This window comes from Furipterus horrens, unplaced genomic scaffold (genome assembly GCF_987537825.1).
Source record: "Furipterus horrens unplaced genomic scaffold, mFurHor1.1.pri manual_scaffold_7, whole genome shotgun sequence".
Taxonomy (NCBI): Eukaryota; Metazoa; Chordata; class Mammalia; order Chiroptera; family Furipteridae; genus Furipterus; species Furipterus horrens.
Window position 1 is genome coordinate 107,671,694 of NW_028327177.1, and position 14,392 is coordinate 107,686,085.

The 14,392-nt window shown below is 41.8% G+C and overlaps 1 protein-coding gene across 2 annotated transcripts in view; it reads right to left on the reverse strand.

The window, feature by feature from the left end:
- Positions 1-14,392, reverse strand: part of RASA2 (RAS p21 protein activator 2) — a 115,101-nt gene that overhangs the window by 87,929 nt on the left and 12,780 nt on the right. The window lies entirely within an intron of this gene.

Sequence of the window (14,392 nt, forward strand, 5' to 3'; positions counted from 1 at the left end):
TTCTCTCCAATTACCTTCTAACTCCATGAGACAGTGAAACTGCCTTCCATATTGCCAATCCCAGTAGTTACCTCTCTGTCCTCATCATACCTGATCTGGCAGCACTATTTAAAGTAAGTGAACATGAACATCCATCCTTAAAATGCCCTCTTTTCTTGGCTTCCACAAATCTGGCTTTCTTCCTACATCGCCGGCCCCCTCCTGACTTCTTCCCTCCTCACCTCTAGATGTTACAATGCTTCAGGGCTCTTGTGGACCACCTTCTCTTCTTTCCCTATGCAAACTCCTTCAGTATATGGTGTGATGCTGCCTTCCAAATTGCATTTCCAGGGCTGATATATCCTCCTCAACGCTAGATATGAATATCCAAGTTCCTCCTTGGATTCCAGTAGACATCTCAAATTTAACAAGTCCCAGACAAACCATCTGATTTCCTCCCCTAAAACATGCTCTTCCCCCAGTCTAGTACCACCTTCCTCTTTTTCTCACCATCCTCCCCAAACCTCCCACCCCCACATCCAGTTCATCAATAAATCCAGCAGACCTCCAAAATAAATCCCAAATCCAACCACTCCTCAATCACCTTCACTGGTTACACTCTACAATCTACTCTCTATCAAGCAGTATAATCTTTTAAACATATTCAGGTCACTCACTCCCCTGCTCCAATACCATTCCATTTCACTTAGAATACAATCCTTTTTCTAAATTTCCACTTTCAGGGTCTACATAGCCCTCCTGAACTGCCCTCTCTTCTCAGACCTCTTCTCCTCCCACTCTCCCCAGTGTTCACCTTCTTTCCATTCACCAACCATGCCAAGCTTGTTCAAGCTTAGGGCCTCTGCCTGGAATGCTCTAACCCATAGCTGACTCTTATCATTCAGATCTCAGCTCAAATGTCACTTCCTCAGAGAAACCTGCTCTGACTATTGTTACCACATTTTATTTCTCTGTTTCTTTTCATGATAGCATTTATAACTATCTGAAACTGTTAATATTACTTAAGTGTTTATTTTCCATTTTCCTCATTCTTGAGGCCTGAGAACTGGTTGATCCCTAAGATCTAAAATAGTGATTGCCATACAGTAAGGAAGGCACTTGAGAATATTTGTTGAATGCATATTAAAGACAGGAAGTCTAGTTTTGAAGTTCTTGTGAGGTGATCATGGGCCACAAGACACACAAAAGTGTGCATGATGAAATGAGGCACCAGTGTACTAAATTAGGAAGCAAGGCAGCTGGCATAAAAAGAGCTCTGCCCTAACAATCATGAAACCAATGTTCCTGTCCTACCTCTGGCATTAAGCAGCTAAGTGACTTCAGATAAATCACTAAAGCACAACTTTCTTAATGAAAGTTTGGAGTAGATAAACTTAAGTATCTTACTACCAACTTTTAAATGAAAGGCCATTTAAACCAATATATTTTAAAGAAATTTATCAGAAACTTAAGAAGCACCTAGTAAAAACTCAATAAACAAATACTTTTTGACAATTAAAATGAGATAATCAATGAAAAAGCACCAGTAAGATACCCATTGTTATGAAACTTGTCATTGAGAAACAACAACAAAAAAAATCAATTTATCATTTAACGAAATATATAAAAATACTTATGTTCATCTCAAGTAAGAGTCAAGAAATCTAATCTTTTAAGATACTCAAAATTGCCCCACATGGGTTGGACTTTACAAATAAACCCATTTCTTAATAGGAAAAATAATACCTATTTGATTTTGTATTTGTCCATTCTCTTCCTCAAAAGACTAGGTGTCCCTCCTCTCATCCAAAGCTCATCTGTAGTTCATCCACTTACGTGTGTTCTCTCTATCCCATTCCCTCCTTCTCACTCCAGGGCACTGATCAAAATTCTGTTTTCATTATTTTCAACCTTCTTCTCCTTTAAGTCTTTCCTTCTTTTTTGATGTCTCCACTCTGCATAATTTCTGCTTTGTTTTTTTTAACCAAAAATCCAACTAGGTCACTCTCTAGGGCCCAGAATGTAAATAAATTTGGAATTAAATCATAACAGACATGCTCCATCAAATGAGAAAAATTTTTTAAATTTTATTAATTTTTTTAGAGAGAAGGGAAGGGAAGGAGAACGAGAGAGAGAGAAACATCAATGCGTGGTTGCCTCTCACACACCCCCAACTGGGGACCTGGCCCACAACCCAGGCATGAGCCCTAAGAATTGAACCAGTGACCCTCTGATTCGCAGGCCAGCGCTCAATCCACTGAGCCACACCAGCCAGAGCTAATGAGGAAATGTGGAACACTAAATCATTGCCCTTGAAGGCATTCTTGTTTTGTTCACATAAGTGCACTCTAAGAAAACTACACTATCAAATGTACAGTTATTCCACCACCCACCTTTTTAACAGACAGACAATAGAGATTATGTTGTCTACAGCATCCAGTGAACTTAACATGATCAGATATTTACTTAGAATACATTTTAAAAGTTCTGTGTAATATACAAAATGCTCTCACACCACTTCCTATAAAAGCAGTTATAATCTGCACTCTTTTGAGTATCTGTCACTAATGCTCAAATAAACTACATTGAAAGTGAATTCATCTAATCAGCGCCCAGGTAACCAACCAGGCATACAAATATGTTTATTAAGTGAGCTATTAAGACTTTAAACTGCAACTCCAAAATTGGCACTTTATTAAAAATGTAAATCAAAATAATTAAATGCTCTTTGAAAACAAATCAAAAGTGAAGTAACTAATGGTTAGAGAATAAAAATAATGTTGTATCCATTATATCTCTAAGCAGAAAGAGATTATCTTAATAGTACACACTTTACATCAAACTACACAAAAAGACAAAAATGAGGAAATTTGGAACATTATACTTGACCTGTGATACTTGCTTTGCACCTCATTCTAGTTAATCATGGTATATACAAAAGCAAGTGCATTGAACCAAAATAAAAACAAAACTACTACTACTCCTTAAAAGGCAAGCTTCTTGAAAACTTATTCTATAATCTCTGCTCTAATCCCTTCCCTCCTACTTATAGCCTCAACCTGCAATTTGGTTTCTGACGCTATTTCTTTACTAGGACCTTTGAGAACACTAGTAAATATGAAGTGCTACCAAATCAAATGACTGCTCTTCAGTTTCCACCTTATTTAACCATGCTTCAGTATTTGATAATACTGATCGAGGCTCAGTTCAGGGAATCACCCCTTCTGATTTCTTTCACTCCCTCATTCAGGCTTTTCATCCACTACCCACACCTTAAATGTGAGGAAACTTTTGGCATACATTTTTCACTAAATATAGGTGGAGCGCCAATTTTAAGTATCTTTAAAAGTGTCACAATCAAACAATAAAAATATACTAAAAAAAATGTTTCTCAACGTTATTTGATGGTATTATTTGCAAACTTTCTCAATTTATCCGTAACCTATTTGATGGTGGTTAGCCTTATGGAGAACTGGGATCTGTATCTGTGGTATATATGGTGGATCAGTATTCATCATTTGGTCTATGACTTTCTGCATTGCAGAGACTACAAAGTTAAAAACTATATTTCTCACCCTCTCTTGCAGTTAGCATTGTGGATGTGACTTCAATTCTACCAATCAGACGAGGGAGGTTGCATTTAGGCTGTTTCTACTAACAAGGACTGCCATGGAGATGTACAAGTTTTCTGCAGCAGCATTTGCAGAGGTCCTTGTATCTAGTCACAGGTTTCACAGGTATCAAGAAGAGCACATGGCATCCATTCTGTCATACAGGTTGTGGTAGGTGTGTCGTGGCTCAAGAGCCAGCTGCAGTGACAACAGTTTGCTGATGAAGATGGCTTCCTGCTGATGGCTATTTCCTAACAGTGGCAGATTCCTAATCATGGCAGAGGTGGTGAGGTTCTAAGCCAAGAAGCTAAAAGTTACAGCTGCAGGCACATTTCTGATCCTAAAAGAGATAGTAACTCTTTTGGTGGCCCAGCTGCAATGTGGCTTTGAATGTCATTCCTGAAAGTTCAACAGTCTGTTTCCACAGTCTTCCCAACAATTCTATAAGCCACTTGAAATCTTTTACTAAACTGCTTAAACTAGTTAGAGATGATTCTATAAACCTACTCCTGAACTGGTTTCTTTTCTTACCCTTCATTTCTAACAAATTAGAAAATTCCATCCTACGTTACTAGTCATCTGACTTTGGTAAATCTTTCAGCTAGATATGGTAATTTGGATCAAATATGGACTCAGAAATGATAAAGCAATTATCTCACTAAAAACTACTTTTACTGCTCCATTAGATAGTTGAGTTGAATAATATAGTGCATTCAAAAGGTAAATGTCTTAATTTGGGAAATGGAGTCAAATGGATCTTAATTCTCTGTATTGTTGTATCTGTCTCTGGTAAACATGTCTTCCACTTCCTAATATAGTATCTGGATATGGTTTTTAAAATAGGCTCAATAATACGGTATGTTTCCATGCATTTGGGAGTGTCAAATTCTCAACATTTCAAACCATGTGCTCCATTTTAGGTACCTCCATCTTATCCTTAAATTTATACATCATGTTCTGATCCAGAAGTATTCCAGACATTCAATATATTTCTGAGACACTTGAGCAAGACAAATGAAGTAATGGAAGTGGTTTTTCCTTGCATTTGAATGAAAGAAGAAATGTTTCAGCTTATCCCTCATTTTAAAAACTCTGTCTGTACCAGGGTACTGCAATATGCAAAGGCAGATCCTACAAAAGCAGATGTACGGGCCCTATAGCAAATAGTATAGTCCTAATTATATTTACAACTGTCACTATTTCCTACATCAGTGAATCAAGATCAGAAGGCATATTGTGACAAAACTGGTCCTCTATGAAGAAAGGAGGCTCACTTCAAGTGCAACACCTTTCATTCTACAACAACAGCCTTTCTTGTTGAATTCATAAATGTTACTCTTTAAAAACTTTTCTAGTCTACATAATGACTTAAGACATAATTAAGTAAATTTTTAAAAAACTCTCCTAAAGCATGGATTTTTAGAGATGAACAAACTCATCTCCACAGGGCATTTCTTCCCCCTCATAGATGTACTGCAAGTATGCCAAGAACACCTTCACACTACACATCAGTGGTTTTTGTCCAATCATAAAATAAAATAGCCTCTTGCCCACTCAAGTGATAGTAATTGTTTCTTTGCATCATAGCTTGCAACATCATATATAGCTTAAATAAAATGCCCTGTTTAGCTTGGATCCCCACCCATCACAATGTTGCCAGTTACCTTTTGAATGTGTAAACATATGTATCATCCCTTGCTCAAAAATCTTCAGTGGTACCACACCACCCACCTTGCAGGATAAAATTTAAAATTCCTTAATATGGCCTATCAACCCTTCATGATCTGGCACCAACTACTACATGTTTGGCCTCATCTGCTTACTTAATCTTTACCCCCACAAGTTACGCTCTTGCAGTACTGTACTTTTGGTTCCTTGAATACCCTGTGTTCTCTCATGCCTCTGTACATCTGCAATGCTATTTTCATTGTATGGAATGTTCTTACCTGCTTTTCTTTCTCAAAAAATATCTGTTTAAGGGCATCTTTATAAAGTCTTCCCTCAACTCCTAGGTACTCATGTCACTATTTCCTTTATTTCCTTATATAGTGATCATATTGTATTGCACTTGTTGCATTTCATTCAACAAATATTTATTAAGTGCCTACAGCATGCCAGGTACTTTTCTAAATGCTGGAATGAAAATAGGTCTCTGCCCACATGGAACTGTTGTACAATCTAGACAGGGGAGTCAAACATCATTAACTCTTAAACAAGTAAATCATATTTATTGCCATAGAAGGAGAAAATGGTAAGAAATGAGATAGGGGTGAGGAAGAAAATAGGTTAAATAAGTCTTGTAGGGCAATGAAAAATCTTAGGCTTTTTTGAGTGAAATGGGAAACTATTGAACAATTTTGAGTAGAAGAACAGCATGATCTAACTTTTGTTTTAGAAGATTCATTACAGAAGGAAAGAGGTGGAAGCAGGAGACTAAATAGGAGGCTATTGTAATAACCACGATTAGAGATAAACTGTGGGTAGGGGAGCAGTCCTGACATGGAAAGAAGTGGTCAATTGGGCATACATATTGAAGACAGAGCCGACGGGATTTTTGATATTTTGGATGTGGGTGTGAGAGAAAGAGGGGTCAAGGATGACTTCCTAGAGTTTCCGCCTGAGCAGCTGGATGAACAGTGACGCCACTTACAGAGGGAGGAGCCTCTTGTTAGGGGAAGGAGATCAAGAGTTTGTACAGGGCATATTAAGTTTGAGTTTCCTATTAGATATCCAAGTGCAGATGTCAAGAGAGCAAAGATGTCCTGAATGGAGATAAAATTTGAAAATCAAGGTCACAAGGAGAATAAATATGGATAGAAAAGAATCTGAAGATGGAGCCTCAGAGCTCTCCATCATTTGAGTTAGCAGAGAAAAAAAAAAAAAAAAAAAGCAAAGAAAACTACTATATATTATTCACTGAACTATAAACTTCTTTTTTTCAATCCTCACCCAAGGATATGTTTATTGATTTTAGAGAAGCGGGCGGGCGGGGGGGGGGGGGCATCTATGTGAGGGAAACATCAACCAGTTGCCGCCCATACGCACCATGACTGGGGATCAATCCCACAATCTAGGTATGTGCCCTGACTGGGAATCCAACCCGCAAGCTTTGGGCATAGGGGACGATGTTCCAACCAATTGAGCCACTCAGCCAGGGCATGAACTATAAACTTCTTAGAGGGAAGGACCAATTCTTAGAACCATGCTTAGCTTATAACAGATAATGAAATATCTACTGAATATGTATGAGTGCGTGTGTTTATAAACTTTAGCATGGACAAAAAAAGAGTTCTAATATCACATCACAAACTGAAAAATTGCACATAAGCCTCTTTCTTCCAGCTGATGAAAGTTGATCTATGTCAACTGCTCCAACGGTTTTAAAAAGTCTCCTGTATCGTCGGCAGCCGTCCGTCTCGAGAGACGATGGTGTAGCTTCTTAAGAGTCTATCTGCACCGCCGAGAATGGCTGTGCAGTCCAACTCGGGAGTGACACGGTATATGTCTCCTCCCGTGTTGAATCGACATCTTGCGATGACGCTGGAGTGTCCCCTCCAGTGAAGCTGAAGCTACAGAGCCTGGGCAGGGTGATATGGAGGATCTGCTGTTGCCCATGCAGCAGACCCCCCCTCTCTTCGCAGCTGAAGGATCCAAGGGAAAGACGGAGTCAATACAGCTTGGCTTCAGGTGCGCCGCAGGAGTTGCCGGTGTTGACTACAACGTCAAACCGCCTTAGGGACTCCAGCTCCGGATTTTCTGTCGGGGTTTACTCCCTTAGCCTTTCCCCTGAAGAGGTATGCCGCAAGGCAGCGGAGGTTTTTTGGAATCAGAGTTTTCCTTCTCTGATGTGCCCTGACTGGAAGATCGAACCAGCGACACTTAGCTCGCAGGCCGACGCTCAATCCACTGAGCCAAACCAGCCAGGGTTATATATATATATATATATATAATATGTACACATATATATACATATATATATATACACACACATATATATATCACCTCATCTACTCAAACCCAGCAGACTAGGGACAGTTATGCAGATTTTAGAGCTGAGCAAACTGAGGCTCAGAGAGATTAAGTCTCGTGACTGAAGCTGCCCGCTAGCAATGGTCTGGGATTTGAGCCTAGCTAGTCTGGCTCCACAGACTGGCCATTCTGGGGACACTGGCTTGCTGTGCCATGCTCATATGCTCAGGGTCACACTCAGAGGCAGCACTATTGAGGGCTCTCAGTTGAACTGAGGCAGAGGGATTCCCTCTCCCAGTGGCAGCGGCAGGAAGGAAAATCCCCAATCCCCTGAAGCTTGTCTCTCCTGTCTTGGGGTCCATGCCCAGGGCTAGATCCTGGATGAGGACATGGAGGAAGAGTAGGTAAACCCAATGGATCATGCATAAACCCTATTGCTCCTAGTTTCATAAGCTTTTACTGTGCATGGGGGTACCCAAGCAGAAAAGGTTCTTCCCAGATTTCGGGATGGTTTAAGACCTTTCTCCCCCACTCCATCCCCAATGATCCAGGGACCCCTATCCCATCATCCATGCCCATTCTGTGCTGCCTGCTTCTCCTCTTGTCTGCAGATACCCCCTAATCCACCCCAGTGGCTCTCCTGGCTTAACTACCACCTATATCTATTTCCAGCATTGACCCCTCCCCTGAATTCCAAGCTGGGGCACCTCAGCACCTGCTAGAGAACTTGTCATATCAAGGCACCAGGTACCTAAAACTCAACCCATCAAAACAAACGCTTGACCTTGCCTCAAACTGGCTTCCCCTCTGTTCCTGGCTCAGTGAAAGGCCCCATTCTCCACCCAGTCACCCCATTCAGAAAGCCCCAAGCTGCCCTGCCCCCTTAGCACCAGACCCAGTTGGTCATTCATGTGTCCAGCTGCCTACTTGATGTCTCCACTTAATGTCCAATGGGCATCTTCAATATGCATGTCAAAACTGGACTCCCCACCCTCAAGCTGCTCTCCCAGTCTGCCCAGCTCAGCAAATGGCAGCTTCATCCTTCCAGCTGCTCAGACCAAACCCCCAGAGTCATCCCTGACTCCTCTTTCTCCCTCCCACCCTACAGACCGATCCATCCACAGTTCCTGTTAGCTCTACTTCTGAAATATATCTAGACACACTGAAATATTTATGGTGAAACGACAAGATGTTTTGGATTAGGTTCAAAATAGTCCAGGGGAAGAGGAGTGAGCATGCAAGGGGCATAGATGGAACGAGTCTACCCATGAGCTGACGATGGTTGAGGCTGAGTGACGAGTACCTGTGTGCGATGGAGGGGACAGTGCTCTTCTCTCCGTTTTTGATTGTCCACAATAATATTGTTTGTATGTGTCTGTGTTACACACACTCATGCATGTAGATGTATGGGGAGAAAAGAGGAGAGTGTATAGAAGAGTAGGGGAGAAGGGAGAGAGGAGAGAAGAAGAAAGGCAGGGAGGAGAGAGGAGAGGAGGGGAGGGGAGAAAGAACTCCCCACGGCCTGTCTAGGTCACCTCGCCTCTTGCCTCCCAGCTGGTATTCCCTCCTCCTTTTCCCATTTACAGTCTATTTTCAACACAGCCGCCAGAGTGATCCTGATAAAACATGTCAGTCCATGTCTCCCCTATGTTCAGAACCCTCAGTGACCTCCATCTCACTCAGAGTGAGACCCAAAGTCTCCCAGGGGCCTTTCAGACTGAGTCTGGGCTGCCTTCTGAGCTCCTGCTTCTCTTCCTCTACCCCACTCCACTCCAGCCATCCTGGCCTCCTGGTTCTTCATCATGAGAGCCTAACCTGCACCTCAGGGCCTTTGCACTTCCTCCTCCTGTCCTGCAAGGCACTAGCATGGTTCTTCCCTCACCTCCTTCAGGTCTTGGCTTAAATACTTTCATTGAGGACTTCCCTGACCACCCAATTTATAATACCCCAGAACCTCCACACCTATTTTTTCCTATATCACTTATCATTCCTTAGCATATTATGTATTTTACTTATTTAGTTTATCATCTCTCTCCACCCTTTAGAATGTCAGCTCCACTAGGGCAGATGCTTCTGTTTTGTTCACTGTTCTAACACAGGCATCGAGTAGTGCCTGGTACATAGTGGTTAGTAAATATTATTTTAATGCAAGAACAGATTTGCTTCCTCACATCCCTGGAAGCTGACCTCTTCTCTCCAATAGGACTGAATTGCCTTAGCTCAGGCCTTCACCAGTTACTCACCTCCCACCTCACCCTGCACCACCCCACCCCCACCCCCATCATCCCAGAGCATGGCCTCAGCATTGGGCCATTCTTAGTTTCCTGATCTTAATGTGGGCCAGCCTCTGTTCTGCCTCCCTACCCACTTTCTACAAGCTAGAAGCAACTTCCTAAAGCACATTTCTGACTGTGTCCCATACTCTCTTGTTTTTAAAACCTTGGGCAGAGGGTCTGGGGTCAGGGGTGGGGAATGGTCGTCCCAACATCAAGTCCATACCCCTCAGCCCTCCATTCAAGTCCTGAGGGCCCTGCCCACACTCTCACGTGTTGCCCACATTCCCTCCTCTGCACAGTATGTGCTCATATGCACACCTGGGTTAAGAGCAGAAGCCCTGGAGCCAGATGGCCTAGGCTCAATCCAGTTCTGCCAATTAGTGTCTGGGTGGCCCTGAACAAGTTACTTACATTTAGCTAACAGCTTTCTTATCTGTAAAGTGGGGTCATAATAGCAGTATCTTCCCTATGGGGTTGTTGTAAGCATTAAATAAGATAATCCATATAAAGTGCTTCGCCATAATGCCTATGACTTGGTAAGTGCTTGTAGGCTCTGGCTGCTGGTAGTGAGAGTGGGAACAGTATGATACCTGGGTACCGGCCTCTACCTTCATTTTCCACCTCCATCCTTGTGTTTCTGCTGCTCTCTGCTCCACCAGCTCCACCTCTCATCTGGCCCTCAACTCCAACATGTCACCTCGTCACCTCCCCTGACTCTGGACAGCCACACCACCTCAGGCTTGCCGCTATGATCTGGTTGGGAATGAGTGTCCCGTGCCAGTCTACAGAGCAGAGGGTGACACCGCTGACTGTCCACCATGTGCACTGAGAGCCTGGTGTGAAGTCTGGCAGAGGGTAGGTGCTCAGTAGGTGTTTGACAACTTGAAGCAAATCCCACTTCCATGAACTGTGCAGAGCTAGTTAGACATGGGCTCCTGATTCATGTAAGCGCCTGATGAGGGTCACCCACCGACAAGGACATGCCCATGTTCCATCCTGTCCCCCATTTTAGCATTTTCGTCCTCTGCACAGCACTCCTCCCATCTAACATTTTCCTTGTTTAGCCACGTGTGCTTTATTATTGCCCCCCTGCTTGCCCCTGTGCTAGAATTCCAGCTCCATGAAGGCAGTGGCTTTGCCTGGCTTGTTCGGTGCTGTTTCCCCAGGGCCTAAAACAGAGCCTGGCACACATTAGAAGCTCCAATTTTTGTCGAATGGATGAAGAAGACAGGGAGTGACTGGGGGGCCTACTATTTTAGATGAGAGAGCCAGGCCGAGGTCTAGGTGACAATAAAGAGCCAAGGTTGTAGAAAGAACAAGAGGGGATGGTGTGGTCATAGGCTTGAGGTGTCTGGGGATCAGCAGGGGCCAGTGTGGCCTGCAAGGAGAGAGGACTGACCTGGCTGAAGGGGAAGGGTGGCCAGACAGGCAGTTGTCCAGGGCCAGCTGGTAGTGGCATGGAGAGGGGAGAGGTTCTGTCAACGAACTGCTATCTTGGACTCCAGGTTTGACACCACTGCTCTGGTCCCTTAAACCCACTGCTTCACTTCTGGTGTTTCCAGGCGAGCCGGGGAAGGAGCCTCCGTCCCCTGACACAGAATCTCCAGGCACTGCCTGGAAGCATCGAGGAGTGAGGACTGACAACTGACGACAGATCATGGCTAATAGTCACTGAGTTCTGACTGTGCTGGGCACCTGTCTAAGTGCTTCACAGTTGCTAGCTCACTTAAACCTCCCACAACACTGCGAGGAAGAGACTCCAGGAATTCCCAGGCAGCCTTAACATGGCTAGTGCATAGCGGGCTGGGGTTGCAGGCAGCCCGGCTACAGAGGGTCAGTTTGCAACTACCAAGCCCCTATACCTCCTCTGAGGCCCAGAGGGGAGGGACCTCTGAGTCCAGATCCTCATTTTACAGGTGGAGAAACTGAGGCTGGGAGAGGAAAGGTTTGACGCAGGGTGCAGAGGTCATAAGCCAGTGCTAGGACTCAGCTGGTGCCCAGCCACCCTGAATTACATGATGTTATTCTCCCTACTTTTAATTTCCCACAATAAAATATTGTTTCTATGTGTCTGTGTTACACAGTCTCCTGTATACAGTTATCTAAACCACTAACTATAAGAACCTTTATAATGTTAACACTTGTTATACTGAAAATCACACACTGAAGTATCTTCTGAGTGCTTACTAACATACTAGGGATACGACAGTGAGGAAAGAAAAAGAGACCAAACCATATTTTCCTGAGCCAACAGTATGTTACTAGTAAGTGTTAAGCAGAAATGGGCGCCACATGAAAGGCAGAGGAAGGGGGAACCAAGGAAGGCTCCACTGAAAAGGTAACTTCTGCATAAATAGCCGAAAGAAGAGGGGAGACAAGTAAATATTTTCTAGAAGATAGTTTTTAGTCATTGTCAAAAAGTAAACAATTTAAACTAAGAAGATAAACACCACTGGAAATCAAAACTGACAACTTAGATAAACAGAAATGGAAAGATGGGCAACTCTCTGTGTACAAGATCAATGGTTCTATGGAAAGGTCAAAAGACAGTAAATACGAATCCTACCACATCAATCTCACCTAGGACTAGAATTTCAAGTATCAGGCTACTGGGTACAGACTCTGGTGTATATGCTTCTGGATGTGTGCATGAGTGTGTACATATTTGCTTATGTATATGTTTGGGGGGAATTATATGCATGCATTTATATCTGTAGGTCTGTATATATGTTTCTGTGTGTCTTAAAGAAGAACACTACTGGCTTAAGTAAGAAAGGAGATAAATATTTATCAAGTATTTGGATACTCCAAGAATAATGCTGAACAATTTCTCAAATATCTCATTTGAGCCCTACAACAACCTTGTGAGGTAGGTATTACTGTTCCTTTTTATAAATTTTAAAAAAAATCAGTTACAAAGACAAAACTTATTTTTTCTATTCCACTCTTAATGTCTTTCTGAATACAGCAATGCTGAAAGGAATAAATAGACAGCTATTCCTCTCTGAAGTTATCCTAAGAGATCCTGTAGGTCCAAGTCTATTCAAAGGATAATTTAAGTACAGGATGAAGAGCCAACACAGATCTCAGCTGGATTAAATTAAACCCCAAGAGAAATTTCAAAAGGCCAGAGTTCTGAAAGAGACAACCTTAAAGACAAAGATTATTTGGCCTGGGAGGAATGCTAAATCATAATAATAGCTACCTTTTAATGAATAAATTAATACATATACTACACATAGCAGATGTTTTTTAGGGACTTCATGTACGTTACTTCACTTAATCTTCACACTAACTTCTTCCGATTTTTTTTTTTTTTTTTAATCCAAAATAGAGAAACGGAGGTTACAGGGATAACATTCCAGGAGTAAGTGAACAAGGTCCAGAGGTGGGAACAGCAGGAGCACCTTCAAGGAGACAGTGAATAGTAAAAGCTGGCTAAAGCATAAAGGGAGCTGAAAGGGGAATAAGGAGGAGTAAGATTGTATTCAGTAAGCAACAAGGGTCACTAAAAGTTCGTGTGGTCAGTACTATGCTCTGGGAGAATTACTCTGACAGTTAAATGGCCTAAACTAAAGAAATGAAAGGGCACTGGGAGGAAAAGAAAAATGGAAGAGATACTACAGGGAGAGAATAATTTGGCTTAACTGACTGAGGAGATGATATTCTAATAACAGGAATATCAACCTTAACAGAGGATTGAAACTTTAGATAGGGAAAAGCTATAAAGAACATGAAAACTTTATCATTTACAGTCACACAGACACAAAAAAGAAGAAGAATGAAGCAAATGTACACTTAAAATGTAATACAGTCTTGGGGTTGACAAGTGTAGAGTAAAATTAAAATGCTGTTATGCCATCTAATTAGACATAAATAAGACAATCCTGTATAATGTTAACATATCAAAAGTTCTTTCAAATCTTTTTTAAAAGTTTAAGTAAAATGTCTGCAATAAAAGGGGTACATAATTCTGAAAACATACAGTATTGGTAAAGTATAGCAAGTTTAAACATAAGCTTTGTATTTGACTTGTATGTTTTTAATCTCAACTGCCTATATAAAAAGAGGTAACTATAATGCTTTAGGATTGCTATGAGCATTAACTGAGGTAAAGCACTTATACCACAATGCCTAGAACAGAGTAAGCACTCTGTAAATAGTAACTAGTTAATGCCCTTCCTTGGTCAGATTCCTAAAAATCAGCATCTACACACAATTCTCTTTACCCAGGCCATTAAGTCCTGTCCAGAGATAATCCGCAATTTAACTGGATACACCAGAGGAGCTCATTTATTTTTTTAAAATGAGATTCTTATTTCAAAAGTAATAAAAAATACATGAAAAAGCAACTGGCCTTTCCATAGGCCAAGCTCCACATCTTTAAAATTAGGGGTTTGAACTATTCATACAGGCACAAAATGAGGGTCAGGTAGCCAGAGATTTGTTTGGCCTACATAATGTTAAAAAAAAAAAAAAGTATATATATACATATATAGAGAGAGCGAGCCAACATCTAGAAACTGGGAGAATTAATAGTAAGTATGTACATTATTT